We start from the raw sequence: 19,637 nt of genomic DNA, 5'->3' as shown, positions 1-19,637 counted from the left end.
CCTTACACGGCAGTGGAGTGATCACGGTCGCTGATAATGACGATGTAAATTAGCACAACATACATGGCACAGTGTGAACTTACCGTAACAGCATCTAGGTTTTCTACGTATCATTGCAGGAGATGCTGGATTATAAGGGCCTGTAAATGAAATGTAACTCGTTATTATGCTCGTATCTTCGCATATGTTTTGCTCACGTTTGCATCAGACGTGGTTGTGTTCAAACTTAACTTGACCAGCCATAGTGGATTATACAATATTAAAATCTACTGTAAGCTTTTTTTTTTCATTCAACTGGGAAATATGAGCTTGACAGGTAGCCATACACACAGGGCTGACATGCACTCAAAGAGGAAATGTGCAGTCATTACAAATTATGGATTTATTTGCTGGCGAATGTTCATTTCCGTTCCGCTGTTTGGCCAAAAAAAGACAGCGAGGATGTCTCCGTGACCAAAAACGAGACAAATTGGCAAGGATTTGTCTTTCGTGAAAAATGTGAACTTGTGCCAAAACAGATTCCACTCAAAGTTGTTCGTGAGGTGGCCAGGTTGCTCCAGAGTGCTGAGCTGGCACCGCCGACAACCTGGATTTGAATTCGGGTTTCAGCCGCTCGTGTTCATGCTGGCTTCCCAAGTGCAGCGACTTGATGGGCTCAGCCCAGTTATCAATGCCGGGGCAGTGGTGGCACGCCTGTAACCCAGCGCTGTGGAAGCAGTGAGCGCTGGTGGATCACGCAAGTGTTGCAAAAACTCCCTTCCCGTGGGCATCTAGGTGCCACGTACCCTGGCTCTTACAGAAGGCGGGTAACAGCACAATTGGGATTCCACATGTTCTATCTGTGGCGGGATAGAGTGTTGCCCTCTCACACACGTGGATTTAATGTCCGAGTGCTCCGGTTTCCTCGTACGTTAATGAAGTTTGTCAAATGTGCCAATAAAGGACGACAGAGCTTGGAAAAGTGTTGGCGCCGGTTCTGGCTGCCTGTGGTTTCCCACGGTTTCCGAAGCTACGGAAACTCTGCGCGTTATTTGTGCATAGCTTGAATTGACAAGGAAATTATTCCAGCTCTGAGAATTAAAATGCCTTGATGTTGCTGTTATGCAACAATCTCAGAACAGAGTGTGTGAGAGAGTGTGACCCCGACCGTGCAAGCAATAAAAACGGCCACTTGAATTTGTACTTGATTCTAAGACGTTGGCACACGAGGAAACACAATCTCTGCAAGATTCCCTTATGACTTCTCGGTCTCAGGCTACGATACCAGGAATAATCTTGCAAAAAAAGACCGGCCAAGAAAAAATATTCTGACCACCTACAAATAACCTTTCGCGAGACAGCAACAGAATCTTACTGCACAGTATAAAAGATTATCCATCGTGGGACACGTCCTGCGGAAACCCCGAGATTGCCTGGAGAAGATCGTGACTCAAGGCTCAGTTCCAGGCAGGCGAGGCCGACCAAGAGAGCCTGGACTGATGACCTTGTTGCTGCTTGGACAAGGCTTATTATGGGACTACTTCTCGCAAGAACTGTCGAAGCCCCGTGTAGCGTAGGAGAGTCCATCTCTAAACGAAACTTATTTTTTTCATTTTACGAGGTAAGGCCCACTGAGACATGTAGTTATTTTTTATAAGTGACCAAGCCACAAATCAGAGCTCAGCGAAGTGGCTTATCACGTGGAAATGTATAGCGGCCAAATATTCTAAACGCGTGGTGTTGATTCTAAAGGTGGAGGCAAAAAACCGGAAGACCCGGAGAAAAATCCACGCGACCACGGGGAGAAAGACACGTAAACTCCAAATATACAGCAGGTGTCAGGGTCAAGATCGAACCCACGACCTCCTGCATACCTGGCGAAGTAATTAACATCGCGCCACCGTGGCACCCCTACCATCGGGTGAAGGAAGGCTAGACAAGGAACATAACATATCATACAATTCAACTCTATCTACCGTGTGAAAAAGTGTTCAGCTTGCACCTCAGCATTTCATTTGCGTTTCTATCCGACGCATGCCCGCGGCCCTATCTGGCGCATGACCACCCTCTACTGGTTAAAGAGCGAACTAATTTCGTATTTTTACAAAACGTCACACACTGCGCGTGAACCTGATTGATGATGATGAGTGTGTGCGTTGCATGAGGAGCGGTGGTGTCGTGGTTAGCGCACTGTGCTAGGAACCCAGCGACTCGTCCGACTTAAGTTTCATTCCCATCTTAAACCGCATCCACGGCACAAACCATGGCAGCAGATGCGGATACCTGATGCACAAATTGAAAATGAAAAACTCTCCAGCAGTGTGCGACTGTGGTCATCCAGACACAGACCGTAATACAACACATAAGGGCGCAATGCCCCGATCCACGAATACGAAGGAGACACCACAGCGATTGTACAACTCCGCCACTGCTCCTCACGCAGTTGTTTGGCTTGGCCACCTGAATGTGAAATTGTGGCCGTGGCTGTGCATCTCCATCAGCAGCCGTACGACAGAAGAAGAAGACGAGGAGGAGGAGGTTGCATCCCCGCTCACGACCACCATCAGTGGCGAATGCTGCATGAGGGGCTCTTCATTCTTCACCAGCCATCTCGGTTATTTGTCCATACTTCACCACGCTGGTCATTGCAGGCTGGTTACAGTGGGGCGCATAGCCCTTAGGAGTAAAGCACTATGACTTTCCGACCTTGTTGCTGGCAACATAGCTCCGTAGCCCACAGCACCTTATTCATGTGCGCGCGGTCACCCATCCAAGCACCATCCCGCCTTAACACAGCTTGGCTTCTGAGATCGGGTGCATTGCAGGTTCTTGTGTTCGCAGGTAGCATATCTCGCAATAATACGTGCCGTGGATCACGCAACGCAAATATTGCGTTCATGCCAAATACGTCCCCTCATTAATCATTGATGTTTGTATGTATGTTGAACGTCTTTTGAACCGTACGCAGCGAACCGTGCTAATCGGAGGAGCGGGAGAATATCGGGCCAGTGAAGTGTGTGTCCTGCACCCTCATCCACGCGACACCAGACAATGAATAAAGTTTGTCACGTGATCAAACGTGGCCAATTTAGAACTGCTCCAGCAGACTCACCGGTGTGCCGGAGAGAGCGGTGTAGCGACATTAAAAAAATATATATATCAATTACGAGTCGCAATTCATCGTGAAGTCATGGTGCTGGTCGCGAAAGCCAAATACGTGTTACAATAACGTCCCCTGCTGAACGCAACGCGTTCCTTCAGGTGTTTTTACTTACAGATTAAAACAGCGCCTCGGAGATCAATCCGGCTTGGTATCTGAAAACTCAACACGTTCGTCCTCAACAACGCTGTGTGTGGCCTTGAAAAGAAAAAAATGTATCAGAGGCAACGTTTCGAGCAATGGCCCTTCATCCTAGTTTGACAGAGAGGCCAGACAGATGAGAGTATTCATATGCTATGAAGTGGGGCTATTGCCCGAAACGTCGCTTGCTATATATTTAAGGCTACGCACAGAGAGTTATTGACGGAATTGTTGAGGTTTTATTCTTTTCAAAAAAAACTCCACCTTGTCTGACTCCTCTTTCAATTTGGATGTTGGTATTTTATATAAAAAAATATATTAAAATGTAATCAATGACAAACTAATGCAGCAACGATAATTGGTAAACATGTTTTCCCTTCAAATGCCAGGCAGTGCTGGCGAAAGCGAACACCCCCAAGAGAGCCGCTCGACTTAACCAACAAGAGGGGCTCCAGGGCTGAGGGAGATTCACCCAATCAACAACGTGGCCGCTTGAGTCACGCGCATTCCCCCCAAGCAAATCACTTCGGAAGACAACGCTGATGGCAGGGATTGCGATACGTGTTTTCGAGTCCCAAGTTGAGACACTTTCTGACAGCGCGTGTCACTGTGATTGGTCTTCGCCCTGCCATCCATTCTCTGTGCTCGTCATGCAGCCGCGCGGCATTGATTGTTTTTATTTTATTCACAAGCACTTGTATTTAACTTGCCCTTTTGTCCGTATATATTCTGTCAAATCTCTGTGGCGCTTAATATCTTCGGATCTGCGAAGCCTAACGAGCTGAAATTCTGTACACGCAGACTCATCGTGTCGCGTGGCAATTCAAGATTTCATTTAAAAACCGCTCCAGGTCCCGCCGATTCGCGGCCTCTTCGTGGTTTTTACTTACATTTTTTATTGCACTATCCCAAATAGACGATAATTAACTATTGTTATTGTCTGGATTCAGATCTTGGAATGAATATGTATATATACAATTTAACTAATTACTTTTTAATTAAATAATATGTAAGCAAAAAATCTGTTATTCAATGCACACACTTTTATTTGCACTCAAAAGTAGAAAATAAACAATGTTGACCTCAAAATTAATCTAACTTTTTGAGCTTGATAACAGTAGGTAGCTTGCATAATAAAAAAATTAACATATCGAAAGGAAATCACCCACTTTTATTCAGCACATCAAATTGAATTCATTATTGGGTCAAAATAATTAATTTTCTACTTCTGAGTGCAAATAAAAGTGGGTGCATAAAAAACAACTTTTTCACATGACGTTATAGATGCCCAAAGTTAAAGTGTCAGAGGTTTCTTACGAACTAAATAAATAAATGGGCTACTTCGCGGGGGTTTGCGCTGACCCGCTGTAACCGCCGTGGAAATCATCGATACGTCACGCGCCGTGGAAAAATATAAATATTTTCTATTTTTCAACCACGATGGCGCTGCAGGAATCCAATTAGAAACGATATTTTAACATTATTTTTTCAATTCAACAAAGCAGATGTCTTTGGAAAATATTATCCTGTTGACAATACCATGTCAAGGATCAAGTCCACGAGCACTGCAAGATATCGAATCAGTGCAGGCTTGGAGGTTTTTTTTTGTCGAGAATTTGTGAGAAGCTTTGTGGTCCCATGCGTTACTTAGATAGTGAACTGCCTTTTATGTTTAGTTTCTTTTGTCCTTTCCCAGCACAGTTGGCTACCTACAGTGCGAAATAACTTCAGAATCCATGCATACATATACGGTACAGTAATTGGATTAGCGGTGGTGCAGTGTCTGGCATGCTGTGCTATGAGCCCACCGGCGTAAGTTTGATCCGAGTCACGGCTAACACCAGCGGTGAGTGACATCTGGACCGGTCGCGGCTATGCACGAGGCTCGGTGGATCACACAAATGTTGGGAGATTCACTTGAAGTGCCATATCCTAGCTCGCCAGCGGAATGTCGTAGAGTACTCCACCCGTTCCATCTGTATGGGATATAGCGTTGCTCCTCCGCACCTGTGCGGGCTTTCTTCGGGTGCTCGGGATTCCTCCTACGTGTAAACACTCGCTCACAGGATGATGACACCTTCGTATATAGAGGACCGCAGAGCTCTGGGTGGAATTATTGGCCTACCGAATCGCCGCCTGGCTGCTGCTGTCTTCCCGCCCGTCTGTGGTTTCCCCTCGCTCCTCTGAGTCGTTCCCTCTCTCTTCGAGAGCGAGCAGCGAACACCGTGCGACGGCGTGTTACACCGTCTTATTGTTACCCCCCCACACTTGCGATGATTAGCACGGTTGGCTACGTACGGTGCGAAAGAAGTTTAACACACATACACAAGTGATCATTCGCCCTCCCCCCACCCCCACATTTCACCAACCTGCATTGACAAGCGTGGTGACGTACGGTCGAATAACCCCCGTGACTGACGTGGTCTTCACCCAGTAGTGGATTAACAAAAAGTTATTTCTATTGTAATTGTTCTAAGGTACCGCATTTGACTGCTGTCAAAGAGATCACATATTTTGCGTTAAAGGTGATTGAAACCGTTATTAACGGTAGGCAATGCAATAAATAAACAAACGTAAAAGTGGACTCGGTTCAAGCCTAAATGTTCCCAGAAAAATATCCCACGTTACATTCCAACTCCGATGACACTGTCTTTCTGTATTGCACAGAAGCGTTTCTTATCCAACGAATGAGTGTGCAGTCAAGACGTCCGGTGGTTCGAATTTTGGACCATTTCGAGATCAAGTGGAGGATTTGTGGAGGACGCAGTGGGCAGAGTTAGTCCAGGGCTAGAGGAGCCAGTGTCAGCGGCAGCAGCTCGGCGTGGGTGGGTCTCTCAGATGCTGCCCAGTTGGAGGTGGGAGGTCAATCTTCGGTGTTAATTTCTCTCACCGTATATTAAAAAAAACGATTGACATGGCTCTGCCTCTTTGTATCTACACTGTGCCTATCCTTGCTATATAACTATATTTATTCAAGAAGATATCTTGGTTACATTTTTTTAGCGTACAAAAAAAATGGTTAAACATTTTTTCGTAGGCGCTTTATTTTCCGTAGGCCCTAGGCACGGTGATTACTGTGCCTATTTGATAATACGGCCCTGTACATCACCACACACATCACCTGTGTGTCGTCAGTATACGCATGACAAGCAAACATTGAATATGGAAACAATAATGCCATTTTATAGAGCGTCATTCATGCAATTGCATTCCACAAAGCTGCACATCATTTAGCCAGTTCCTTACACAGATAATACAAAAACAAATCCCCACTACATAGCAAGTAAAACACAAAAACATGTATATGTGACTAACGAGAAAAAATACACATTATTTGCAAATGGGAAGATTTAAGAGAGTATGAAAAGTGATAAGACACAACGGTAACTGGAGACACCAGTGAGAGTCTGCTTGTACCACCACGTGAACGTTCATTTGTTTTTTTTTATGCAATCACCCAGAGGGAGAGGAAAGGCAGTGAAGGAAACAGAAGAAGAAGAAGACGAAAATACTCCCTCGTTTATTCATTCATTCATTACTACATTTATAAGGAGTGCGAATTTAACTTCAAAAATACATTCGGGGTGTGGAGCGAGAGAGTAAAATAAAGGAAGAGAAACGTCTGTGCACTCTGCGAGACTGTGGTGCCAGCAGCCGGAGAAGGGACACTGCTGCTGCTCCATCGCAAGGAGCGTGCGTCCCAGCGATCAGAGAGGCCTGCAACCCAGTCCGATTGGACAGAGAGGGCGCGGGGCACTGGGTCGGAGTTGTTGTCCATCCCAAACTGTTGCCATTCTCGCCGTTGTTGGAGCGGCGAACATGTGGCGCGTGTTATCTTGCTGTAGCAAAAAAAAAAACCCATCTGCGGCGGTGTTGAGACACGTAACACGAACTGCGCCAGGGGCAGTGGTGCACCGCTCTCGGCGGTGTCCACACGAATGCGGCTCTGGAAGTTTCTGCGCGAAGAGAGGCAAAAAGAAACAAATTCAGGGGCATCACTTTTGAATAACCCCTCGTAGAGTGAAAATGAGACCGAGCCAACGACGGAGCCTCTTAGAGGCCTCATAGAGGCTCCGTCGTTAGCCGAGTGGCCTGACAAGAAGGTCAAGCCGTGTATGGCAACATAGACTGAACTGCGAGATAAAGCATTGCTGCGATGCCTACGTAGTCTTGAAGGTAATCAAGAGATCGCTGCGTGACGACGAGGTGAGAGCCCTGAGCTGGCACCGCGCTAAGATCCTCGATTCAAATCGGGTAACTACCTGTGGATGAACCGGATTTTCACGCGCTAGCAAGTTTATGATCGAAGGTCGATTACAACTTATTGCAACAAAACCCTCCAACAATTATAATTGGTTTTACGCTTAATTTCGTATTTTTTTTTTTGCTCTGAGAAAAAATAGTTTAACTGTCATATCATGAAAAATTGTTGTCAGCAGCAGGAAGGGTGGGAACGTGTTGCCCTCATCCTCTGGATGGAGGCCACTTCAAGATATTTGAGAAACAGTTCTGCACTGCTGTGAGTTCTGGATTGAGACATCACATGACGTGATGCCAATAACACAATCATAATACAATTAGGGAAGTAGAAGAGTGGGCTATGAACCTGGTGGCCTCAGTTATTATTTTACTATTTTTTATTTTACTAGGTAAGGCCCACTGAGCTACCTGGCTCTTTTTCAGAAGCCACCTGGCTCTTTTTCAGAAGCCACCTGGCCACAAATGACAGCTCAAAATAGTGGCTTACCATCTAGACATGTATCGCAGCCAAATACTCTCAACGCATGTCTCTAAATGTGGGGGGAAACACCGGAGGACCCAGAGAAAAATCCACGTGACCACGGGGAGAACACGCAAACTCCAAATATACAGACGTCAGGGTTGGGATCAAACCCAGGACCTCCTGCATACCAGACGAGGGAGATAACACCGCTTTCAAGCGACAGTTAACATCAGTGGCAGGTGATATCTCAGCCAGTCCAAGATCACTACTCAGTCAAACTGCACGGATCAGTTGAGTTAATTAAAGTATAACCAACCAACCCACACGACCAACATGATATGGAGAGGCCTTCATCTAGCAGTGGATTTACAAAGGACGTAGCGTATGACGTACACGAACAACGATTGTATGACGCACATTTCTACGTGGCTCTCACAGGTATATGTTTCTATGCAATGCTAGTTTTTTTTTGTTTTTTCATACGGGAAATATTCCCCGCAACCAGCTGTGTAATATCTGATGCCGGAATACCTTGCACGAGTCCCTAATTATTATTCGCGCAGTGTAAATTAGCACCCACAAAATGGACCCATTGCACCCGAAAGTGACACGAGCTTTAAGTCACCCGTTCATGTGTTGCACAAAATGTTGCAAGCCCAGACCGGGTTACTTCGTCTTTCACTCTCATCGACCAACGTCAGTGCCACCCCCCCCAACCCAGTAAACAAAACAATGCAGGCAGCCCAGTCTATTGAGGGCCCACTCGGTACTGTATTCTAATGCCGCGTGAAACTGGATTGCACTACATTGTGCTGCATTTATTGTCTCTGAGATATTTGCTTGAATCCATGAGGATCACATTTGTGTTTTAGTGTGTCTCTCTGAGCTCTGGGTTCCACGGTAGCAAAATGTTAACTACCTCGCTCGATATACAGGAGGTCGTGGTCTCGATCTCGACACTGACGCCTGTATATTTGGAGTTTGCATATCTCTCTCCCCATTTGGAAACATGCGTATAGAGTATTTGGCTGCAAAAAAACCATGGCAGATTCGGATACTTGATGCACAGATGGAAAAAAAATGTTAATCTCTCCAGTGTGCGGCCGTGGTCATCCCGAACAGACCGTACAACGTATAACAACGCGATGCCCGATGTACAACTTTAAAGAAGACATCACAGCGATTCATTCCGCTGCTCTTGACGCGGTTATCTGGGCTTGATCACCTGCATGTGACATCGCAGCTGTTGCTCTGCATCTACATCAGCCGTACTCAAGAAGACGGCTGCTGTACATTTCCACACGGTAAGCCACTTCGTTGAGCTATTATTTGTGGCCCGGTCGCTTCTGAACAAGAGCTTTATATCTCAGTGGGCCCTACATGGTAAAAAATATATTTTTAGTTTAGTTTAACCTGTTTCAGTGACCAGTTTTGAACAAGCCACAGCTGGGATGAGCCCCAGCCAGACCAGTCAGGTTGGTGTTGACTTTCCTAAACCGCATTTGACTATTCCCTCCCCACAAATAGCAACGTTGTTGCCAGTGGTGAACAAGCACCTCCGATTAGCACGGTTGGCTAAGTACGGTGCGAAAGAAGTTCAACATACATATATGCACACCGCTGACAAAGGCCTCCCTACACTGTGTAAATTATCGGAGATGTTTGACCGTACTTCCCCATGATTGTCAGCGTGGATTGGTGAATGGGTCTGTCTGGTGCAAATGCCATTCACCAACGACTTTGGCACCACAACTGGGAATGAAACTTAGATGGCCAGGTTCGTAGCGCACTGCGCTATCCACGTCACCACCGCTTCACCTCGTCACTTCTCTAACCTATCAGGCAATGGCCCTCCAGCTCACTGCCTCCCTTTGAACATCCCTCAACCTCTCTCCCAGCTTCCTTCTCACATTTTCCAACCCTGCCACCGGCCCATGTGGTCTAATGGCCTAAACAAGTGCAGTGGGTAAACTGAGCGGTCAGGGTTAGTGGCTCCAATAGACAGACTACCCCCAAAAGAAGTGGATGTACTTGTTGAGTTCATTTTCACCAGGCGAGGACTCAACCTGACCGGATATACAGGTGATCATCGATTTATTATCCGGCTGCTTCCAACATTACCCGGCAGTCCCGGGCCGATAATTCCAATGTCATATTGTATACAGTACATTATACACTACATACAGCAACTTGATGGAAATACTGCATGTGTATACATCACCCCATGCAGAGTCGGCGAGATTGGAGTGGTAAGCACGGTAGAGTAAATGCCGTAACTTTTTCAAGTCGGCTATTTATTTTTTGTCAATGTGCATGTTTATTTATGCCAATTTCATATCGTAAACAATTTTAAAACACTAAAAAAACACACATACAACAACCCCTAAAAACACAACTTCATTCAAGAATGTGCAAACGTAAGCTATTTTAGATAAGAATTATATGTTGATTATCCGGCGAACCCCTCCCCCGCAGCCGCTGGATAATCGATAATCGACAGTCGTCTGACCTGGGCACCGTCGACTGCGCTACCGCTCCAGACGAGTTGGAGACCCGGCACTAGGCGCTGCCTCTGCAGCGCAGGAATGTAGGTCAGGGCGTTGGGGGGAATGAATGGCAAGCGATGTGCAAATACAATGCCTTTGGAGTATGAAAAACAAGAACATGTTTAATCCTTTCTGGGAATAAAACGGGAGGTGTTAAGTGGTTCAAACACCAAATCGATACCGTTTTGCAAGGAACCAGGTTACTGCATTAGCCACACACACAGTACTTGTGGTGAACGGGCAAACAAACACCTGGCTCCGATAACAAATGGGCATTGTGTTCGAAACTGATTGGCCTACACCAGAGACTGTCTTCTTTATGGCCTAGTCTGACCAGTGTCAGACCAGAGAACACCAAAAGGCGAACAGTACAAGGACAATGCCACACGTTTCAGAGCATTTACAGTTCGGGGTGAGCAGCTACTGTACATGATGAGATCTTTTTGCCAGTAAAAACTCGACATATTTGTCAATAAACGTAGTGTGGCCTTTACAAGAAAACTATCGGTGGCCATTCTACATAGCACGTGTCTAAACAATGTTTAATGTAAGATAAACGTACGCTGTTTTGTTTATAGGATACAATATTCAGCTCACACGCGTGTACGTACTTTTTGGGAATGTGACCCCGCATTGTTTGAAAGTGAACAAGTGATGTCACAGCTAAAGAAACGATCTATAGATGCTCGCTGCTGGTGCACAAGTCAAAAGAAGCACTCAACACGTTCGTCAATAAGACTGTGGCCGTAAAAGAAAACAAAATAGCCAGGGAAACCCCTACCAAGCCACACGTAGTGCAATCACATCACACGTTACCTCCCGTACGGCGGTACACGTAGGACCAGAGGAAATACTTTTTTTCTCTCTCACAACTATGATTCGTGTTATCCGATTGGTCAAGTAATCTACCGAAATTCTCAATTAATCCGAGGGCCCAGCTCTACCGTACTCACGAGTCGCTTACCTTACCCTGCCATTATCTGCATGCACCTCCACTGTCTTCAGACTCAACACCAAAACATCAAGCCACAAGCTGTCCACCCACATTGATGAGTTAGCACCGTCTGCCTCTGTTGGCATTCTCTTGCAAACCTTTGCTGCGTCTTCTTGTCCTTCTGATGTTCAGTGCTTTGAATGCACCTCTTTATATTTGTAATGTCATAGCGCCGTCTGTTGTCCAGCAATGGTAACTGCGGTGGACGAGCAGTACCCACGCCGATGAGCACTTAGGCGGCGTGTGTGTCAGCAGGGCAGAGGAACTGGGGTCAAGGGTCACAGAGACCTCCGTCTGGCAGCCCCTGGAACCCGTTAGTGGGTTCGAGAAGGAAGGCGCGGCCAGGGCGGAGCCAGGCCGCGCTGAGTAGGATACAAACAGCGGAGAGCGAAAGCTCGTGGCTGCCGGTTCTGGGAAGTGGACTCGTCTCGTCGTTCCTGCCGTCTTCACGAGACAATTGTGCGGCCGAATGCTTGGTGGCTGTTGTAACGGTCGCCGCCATCAGTGTGACATGGTCAGGGTTGTGTCTAGGCTGGGCTATGCGACTTGAGAGAAGCGAGGGCAAACCTGTGAACCTGAAGGTGTCAAATAAAGAAGGTGCCTCCTCAAGAATCCTGTCTCCCACTCCGTTGACACTACATATTCATCAGCTGAAGCCTCCCGTAAGTCACGTGGCTTCTGTGTGGCCACTCTCACTCTGAATCCCTCCCCTGTCCCCACCCCTTGTGAAAACAGACGCTGCTCAATGCAGCATCGAGCAATGCGCTTTTAAATCTAAATTGAAAACTCCGTTGTTTAGAACTGCTTTTTGTGTTTAGTTTGTCGTCCATGGTTGGCTAATTGTCTCTTCGTACCCTCGTGTTTCCTAACACCTTTGGTTCCATTTTTCCATTTAATTTCCTCTTATTTCGCATTCTTTCTCGTCATCCCATTCCCTTTTCTTATGGCACACCATTGACTCTACTCCCCTTCCCGCGGTGCTGCCACCGGCAAAACGTTTCTAGTTGTTAAATGGACATCACCTATATATTTGCAGGTAAAACTTACAATCTGCCACCAACCGTTACCCTGATTACCGTGTTGAACAAAGTGTATGTATGTTGAATTATTTCTCACTCTACTTGGAGGTGTGGTGGAAGGCCAGCAAAACTTAACACAGAAAGCAGTTCTAAGAAATTAGTTAAAAGTGCATAGCTCCAGTTGCTTCCTTTTATCGGAAGGAAGAGCGTTCCAGACGGACGCAGAAGAGCATCTCAAAGTGCACGATGCATTGACCGTCTTTGTTCGATGGTTAGCCCAAAAGCCGCTGCGAGAGGATGACCGGAGTTTGCGTGATGGCTTGAAGAGCTGTGTACCGCGTGCATTTTTAAGACAAGTGATGAGCTATCAACAAAACAGCTCGCAAACACGAAGTTTTGAATGTATAACTTCACTCGGTTTTTTTTTCTTTCAACCAATCATATTCCAGTCGGCCTCATATCTACTTACATGCAGGGGCCCTTTGTCAATGCACTGCTCTCCGCCTCGTGTAGGTCGCGTGGCTGTCATGGGGGTTTGTTTGGCGGGGTAGGGGGTTACTTGACATACTTCACGTAGGTGTAAGAACGTGGAAGTGTAGCGTGCACTGCCCTCTGCTGTCCAGCGCGACGCCCCGCACTCTGCGATGGCGTTGTGCCACAGCTGTGTCTGTGTATTTGTCAAGGGCAGGAGCCTCAGGGCTCCCTCACAATCACAGTGGTGTGGCATTTCACACAAAGAAAAATCCCCAACAATACACGCCCAAGCACCGCAGTGCGTAATGCCACTGCACAGCAGCATCCTCAACAACACTGTTGCCTTTAAAGGAAAAAAATAAATATCTATAATAGGCGACGTTTCGGGGAATGTCCCGTCTTCATATTTGTGATGGCCAGGTCGCTTCTGAAAAAGAGATATATAGATAAGTGGGTCTTACCTGGTAAAATAAAAGTAATAGTGTCCATAAGAGGCCAGATAGATACAGTGAGGCCTGGTCATAATAAAATAAAAAAAAACAGTTTTCTGATGACCAGTTTTCAAATTGGCGTGTGAAGTTACCCAACAACAGCTACCGAGTAACAGACACTCCCTTGAATAATAATTCAAGGATTACGATGACAATTACATGGCACGTTGAACACATCCGCGCGAGCTCACACGTAAACAAGCATTGACAATTACCCTCGTTATCGTGCAGCTTAGCACTGCACTATGGAGCAACCTGCTCAGCTGCGATCTTTTCATCAGTGACAAATGACATCTGAAGAACCTCCCCCCCTTTCACTCACCCGCAATGACCAGCGTGGTAAAGTATGGTCAAAACAACCAGCAGTGGAATATTTGTAAGTTTGTTGTAGCATTACATCCCAGTATAAAATGGCTTAATAGAGATGTCTACCCAGTGTCGTGTCTTGAACACGATAACGTTGACATTTGATTTCATTCACGTGGATAAGGTTGCCAATGTTTGGCGATTAAACAAATGCATTACGCAAGTTAATTTATGAAAGTGCTCGTGCACACTGTGTGCCCATGGCCGTGCTGAACGTGAAAATGAAACATTAAGACCGCTCAAGGCTGCTCTTGGCACAGATGCGCGTCACGCCGCATGCACTCCGAACCCGGCGTTCCGAGTTCGTTTTTCTCGCTCACGGCCACCAATACCACGGTGACGATTGTCCGAAACGACCCTGGGCCTCCCCTAGGTCGACTCAGCCCCGAATGAGTACCTGGTGCGGTGTGTAAAGAAACTTTGCCACTGGGGAGACAAAGACGGTCGGGCGTGGTGCTGGCCACCCACCCCCTCGTGTGCCGTTCCCCGTTCCGTTCTTCATACGTGCTGAATCGTTGTCTTTGTAGTAACAATGGGCATCAGCAGCACTGTGTAGTAACAATGGGCAGTAGCAGCACTGTGTAGTAACAATGGGCAGCAACAGCACAGTGTAGTAACAATGGGCAGCAGCAGCACTGTGTAGTAACAATGGGCAGCAGTAGCACTGTGTAGTAACAATGGGCATCAGCAGCACTGTGTAGTAACAATGGGCAGTAGCAGCACTGTGTAGTAACAATGGGCAGTAGCAGCACTGTGTAGTAACAATGGGCAACAACAGCACTGTGTAGTAACAATGGGCAGTAGCAGCACTGTGTAGTAACAATGGGCAGCAGCACTATGCAGTAACAATGGGCAGCAGTAGCACTGTGTAGTAACAATGGGCAGTAGCAGCACTGTGTAGTAACAATGGGGAACAGTAGCACTGTGTAGTAACAATGGGCAGTAGCAGCACTGTGTAGTAACAATGGGCAACAGCAGCACTGTGTAGTAACAATGGGCAGCAGTAGCACTGTGTAGTAACAATGGGCAGCAGCAGCACTGTGTAGTAACAATGGGCAGCAGTAGCACTGTGTAGTTACAATGGGCAGTAGCAGCACTGTGTAGTAACAATGGGCAGCAGCAGCACTGTGTAGTAACAATGGGCAGTAGCAACACTGTGTAGTTACAATGGGCAGTAGCAGCACTGTGTAGTAACAATGGGCAGTAGCAGCACTGTGTAGTTACAATGGGCAGTAGCAGCACTGTGTAGTAACAATGGGCAACAGCAGCACTGTGTAGTAACAATGGGCAGCAGCACTGTGTAGTAACAATGGGCAGCAGTAGCACTGTGTAGTAACAATGGGCAGTATCAGCACTGTATAATAACAATGGGCATCAGTAGCACTGTGTAGTAACAATGGGCAGCAGTAGCACTGTGTAGTAACAATGGGCAGCAGCACTGTGTAGTAACAATGGGCAGCAGTAGCACTGTGTAGTAACAATGGGCAGCAGTAGCACTGTGTAGTAACAATGGGCAGCAGTAGCACTCTGTAGTAGCAATGGGCAGCAGTAGCACTGTGTAGTAACAATGGGCAGTATCAGCACTGTATAATAACAATGGGCATCAGTAGCACTGTGTAGTAACAATGGGCAGCAGTAGCACTGTGTAGTAACAATGGGCAGCAGTAGCACTGTGTAGTAACAATGGGCAGCAGTAGCACTGTGTAGTAACAATGAACAGCAGTAGCACTGTGTAGTAACAATGGGCAGCAGTAGCACTGTGTAGTAACAATGGGCAGCAGTAGCACTCTGTAGTAACAATGGGCAGCAGTAGCACTGTGTAGTAACAATGAACAGCAGTAGCAGTGTGTAGTAACAATGGGCAGCAGTAGCACTCTGTAGTAACAATGAACAGCAGTAGCACTGTGTGGCTGCAATGGGCAGCAGTAGCAGCAGCAGGCCGGCTGGATTAGTGGGGATGGGATGTTGCCTCGTATCACCCTCATCTCGCACTCTGCGCCCAGTCTGCAGGCACAAGCCGGGTGTGCGGACACAAAGCGCCGCTGTCAAACAGCCGGCAACCGGGCCTGGCCGGATGAATCTGGGGGCTGTGGAATATTGGAGACGCTTCATACCCAAACTGCTCCACCCCTGGGTTCGAATCCAGGTTTCGGCCGGCCAGTTTCAAACAGGGTATTCAAGTGTAGCGCGTTTTACGGTGTCCGCGCAAGTTCCGAATATTCCAGCTCTGATATATTAATATCTGTTGAGCTATGCGAGGTATGGGACCTGCTGGGACGTCGGGGACCTCCTCCGTGCATTCACTTCTCTCTGCAGCCCGGCGCCTGAGCACCTTCCCATCTCTGTTCCCCCGTGCAGTTGCACCGCCTACACACTCGATAGCCACCCCACTGCTGTGGGGAGGGCAGCACTCTTTACGCGCCAATGCAACAGCCGCGCATCCGTAATGCGGATGAAGAGGCCGAGTGGTGGGATTGTTTGAGAGTGGCTCTGTGATCTCATTTTTGCGGGGTCGTTTTAGGGCACCGTGGCACACTTGCTGGCCACAATAGTCTCAGGTGGGGATGCACTCGTCTCGTGAAATGTAATTATTCGGTGTAAAACACAAAGAATATAATGAGATTTCCTCAACAAGAATGCATTTAATTTAATTCAGAGACATCGTCATCAACAGAACTGAACATTTTACGGAAAAGGGCACACAGAAGGATGGACAAATCCACGCTGGGGATTCCACTGACGAGACAGAAAGATGATTAGAGAACGTACGCAAGGTGAATGGCACCATTCAAACTTTGTATGACATTGTATTCACTACGACGGATTCTGCTGTTGCTGATGCTGATGATGATCCATATGAGCCACGTTTATTCTACTCAATTGGGATAATCCAAAGCAGCGTCGCCCTTTATTGGCAGACCACAGAGCATGGGGAAATTGCCGGCAACTGGATTTCCGGCCGTTTTGCAGACAGCTCGCCTGTGTTTTCCTGCTCTCGCGAACTTGACGGACGCAAGCTCCCTCTCTCTCTCTCCGATGTGCTCTGCCGGAGTAGAGGCGGGTCAGAATGTCACAACAATATAAATTATAAACAAACGATAGTACAAAGTACAGCAAAGGTAAACAAATATATATACAAATAAAACGAACCTTTTTTTATCAGCTAAAGCCCACAGAGCTATTATCAAATTTTCCCTAATATATACACAAATAAAACTAAACAATGTTTTTTTAAAAATCTTACCAAGTGGCACCTGCGAGCGGCAACGACTCTCGTTCTTCACTCCGATTTTGTGGACTTCATTCCTCGTGGAACATTTACAGCAGCTTCCGATTAGCGCAGTTGGATACGTACGGTGCGAAAGAAGTTCAACATACAGCATGCATACCCCCCCTGTCCCACACCACCCCAACCACGGACCCATGAGACCCCCCCCCTCTCCCCCAACTCCCTTCGCTTCGGCCCCTAGGGTTTGGGTGGTTGGGGATGGGAAGGGGCTCAGTGATGTTTTCAGGAGCTATAGCTTCGGCTGAAATGAAGCCTTAGCTACAGTTATATAATGGGAGACCTTTTTGACAGTATCAAAGTATGAAAATTGAGAATAGGTTTAACCCCTTCTGGCAACACAACAGGAGCTGTTAAGATGTTCAAACACCAACATTATTTTGCAAGGAATCAAGTTCTGCTTTAACCACATGTACTTGTGGTGAACATGCAAACAATTAGTATCAAAGACAATTCGTGCAATGCGGATGGGGCGCATGCAATGTAAATTGCAGCCAACACGCCACGCGCAGAGAGAGCCCTTTTGGCAATCCACTGCTGGGTGATAGCCCCTCCACGTAAGCCGCGGGTTTGTAAAATTAAATACAATCACCGTGAATGGTTCATGGATGTTATTGGAATTATTTTTGACGATTGCGATCTTAATCACCACTGCTTGCTCCGTACTATCATGGAGCAAGTGCGAGTTTGTAATGCTACTCTGTCCGGATTTTGGGTGTTAAAGCCCGTTCTTTGAGCGCATAAAATTCGTGAAACATTCATATTCAATTACATTTTTATTTTTTATGTATTTCAAAATGTCGGTACAAATGTTGATTTAAAATTCGGGCAAAATTACAATCAGGACCCGGTTTACAACGATCCGATTGAAACTCCAATTTTACGACGTTATACAAAGGCATCGTGGCTCGATTTACGACATAAAATAATTTACGACGCATCTTCCCACAAGACTGCGACCAAATTTGAACGGTGGTGTTTCTTCTTCGTCTTCTTCTTCAAAGATCAAGTCACTTTAGCAGAGGAAGGAAGAAGACAAGATAAGAAACAACCATTTTAAAAAATAGAAACATTGCTTTGTGGTAATTTTGGTATAAAAATGCAGTGATCAGTACTGTACACCAAACACTCTTGTCCTATGAATTTATAGCACTCGGGGACTGTTTTGTAACGTGTCATAGTGTTCAGAATGATTCATGCTTTGTATATTGATTTGACTTCAGGAACGTAACCGCCTCGCTTTTGGAGCCACCGCCAACACGAGCCAAGGACAAAAACTGCAGACAATTGGAACCTTCCTCCGTTCTGGCGTGTTTGGTCACGGCTAATATTGTGGCAAGCCCGCGTGTTGGATCTCGCGAAGCCATTACGATGTTGGCACAGAGGGCTTAGTGTCTGGATAAAGAAGGAAAATGCGCGGATACTGAGATCCATAACGAGATTTTGTAAAATTATCACGTTGTTTTTGAAATAACATGAAAATATTCCCGAATATTATTGTCTATTAGTCTCTTAATGAGAGTAGCTTAGAATTTACTCTTGCATATAAGTACCCCAAACCCTCTGCAGGACCTATGAGATGAGGGCCTGCAGGACCCGAAATCTTGTAGTTGAGCTAACGTTAGATGCACCAATACGCATATATCAATCCGTGGCTCCTTCAGCTGCTTGTGGCCCTGGGCTTTTACTTATTTTGCTAATGCCTAACGCCTCCAGTGGGATTAGATGACTTCAAGTTGATTTTTTTTTTACCAGGGGAGAAATCAAGAGACCAGGATAACACTTGTTTGCAAGATTGACCTGGAGTAATGGGGTGCCACGGTGGTGAGATGTTAACTACTTCGCGTGGTGTGCAGGAGGTCGTGTGTTTGATCTCGAACCTGACGCCTGCTGCTGCTGTATATTTGGAGTTTGCGTTTCTCTCTCCCCCTGGTCGCGGGGATTTTTCTCCAGCTCCTCACTTTTACCCTCCACATTTATAAACATGCGTCTAGGTTCTATGAGTAAATGGCTGCTTTAAATGTCCACGTGATGAGAAACATTCTTTGAGCTATCATTTGTAGCCGGGTCACTTCTGAAAAAGAGCCATATAGCTCAATGGACCATGCCTGGTAAAAATAAAGAGTTTACTTTAGTTTAATAGCGTGGGCCCCCCTATATCTACTCGGCCTTAAATTAGTACCTATTGCAGTGTGTAAACGTGAGCACTGGGGAGACAAAGGCGTCCGGGCGTGGTGTTGCCCACTGACCTCCCCGTGTGCCGTGCCAGCCTTCATAGGTGCTTGCTAACATCACTTATCCCAACAGTCTGTCAATGGCTATACAGGGGATCCTTGGAAGGCTTATATAAACCAGATACAGACACGACGGTACGAAAGTAATGCATGCAGCATTGTATCTCCTGAAGCTTATATAAAGCGAAGCGCGAATACACGCATCATCTATGACTTACGTGATA

The 19,637-nt window shown here is 46.5% G+C and overlaps 1 protein-coding gene and 1 long non-coding RNA gene across 2 annotated transcripts in view; one reads left to right on the top strand and one right to left on the bottom strand.

Annotated features, from left to right (window-relative positions):
• Window positions 1-6,441: 6,441 nt before the first annotated feature.
• Window positions 6,442-11,854, bottom strand: LOC116945507 (uncharacterized). Its single transcript, XR_004403342.2, has 2 exons — window positions 11,514-11,854; window positions 6,442-7,236 (listed from the first exon to the last, which is right to left on the bottom strand). It is a non-coding gene; the product is annotated as an uncharacterized LOC116945507 (long non-coding RNA).
• Window positions 11,855-12,093: 239 nt separating this feature from the next.
• LOC116945506 (putative oxidoreductase YjmC) overlaps window positions 12,094-19,637 on the top strand; it is a 38,692-nt gene continuing 31,148 nt past the window's right edge. The window contains exon 1 of the mRNA XM_076069383.1: window positions 12,094-12,205. The gene's annotated coding sequence lies outside the window, so the exon portion shown is untranslated. The remainder of the gene's footprint in view (window positions 12,206-19,637) is intronic.

Source organism: Petromyzon marinus, chromosome 24, assembly GCF_048934315.1.
Source record: "Petromyzon marinus isolate PM22_M1 ecotype Great Lakes invasive population chromosome 24, UKy_Petmar_22M1.pri1.0, whole genome shotgun sequence".
NCBI lineage: Eukaryota > Metazoa > Chordata > Hyperoartia > Petromyzontiformes > Petromyzontidae > Petromyzon > Petromyzon marinus.
The sequence above is the reverse complement of the archived record's forward strand: the minus strand, read 5'-3'. Positions and strand labels throughout refer to the sequence as shown.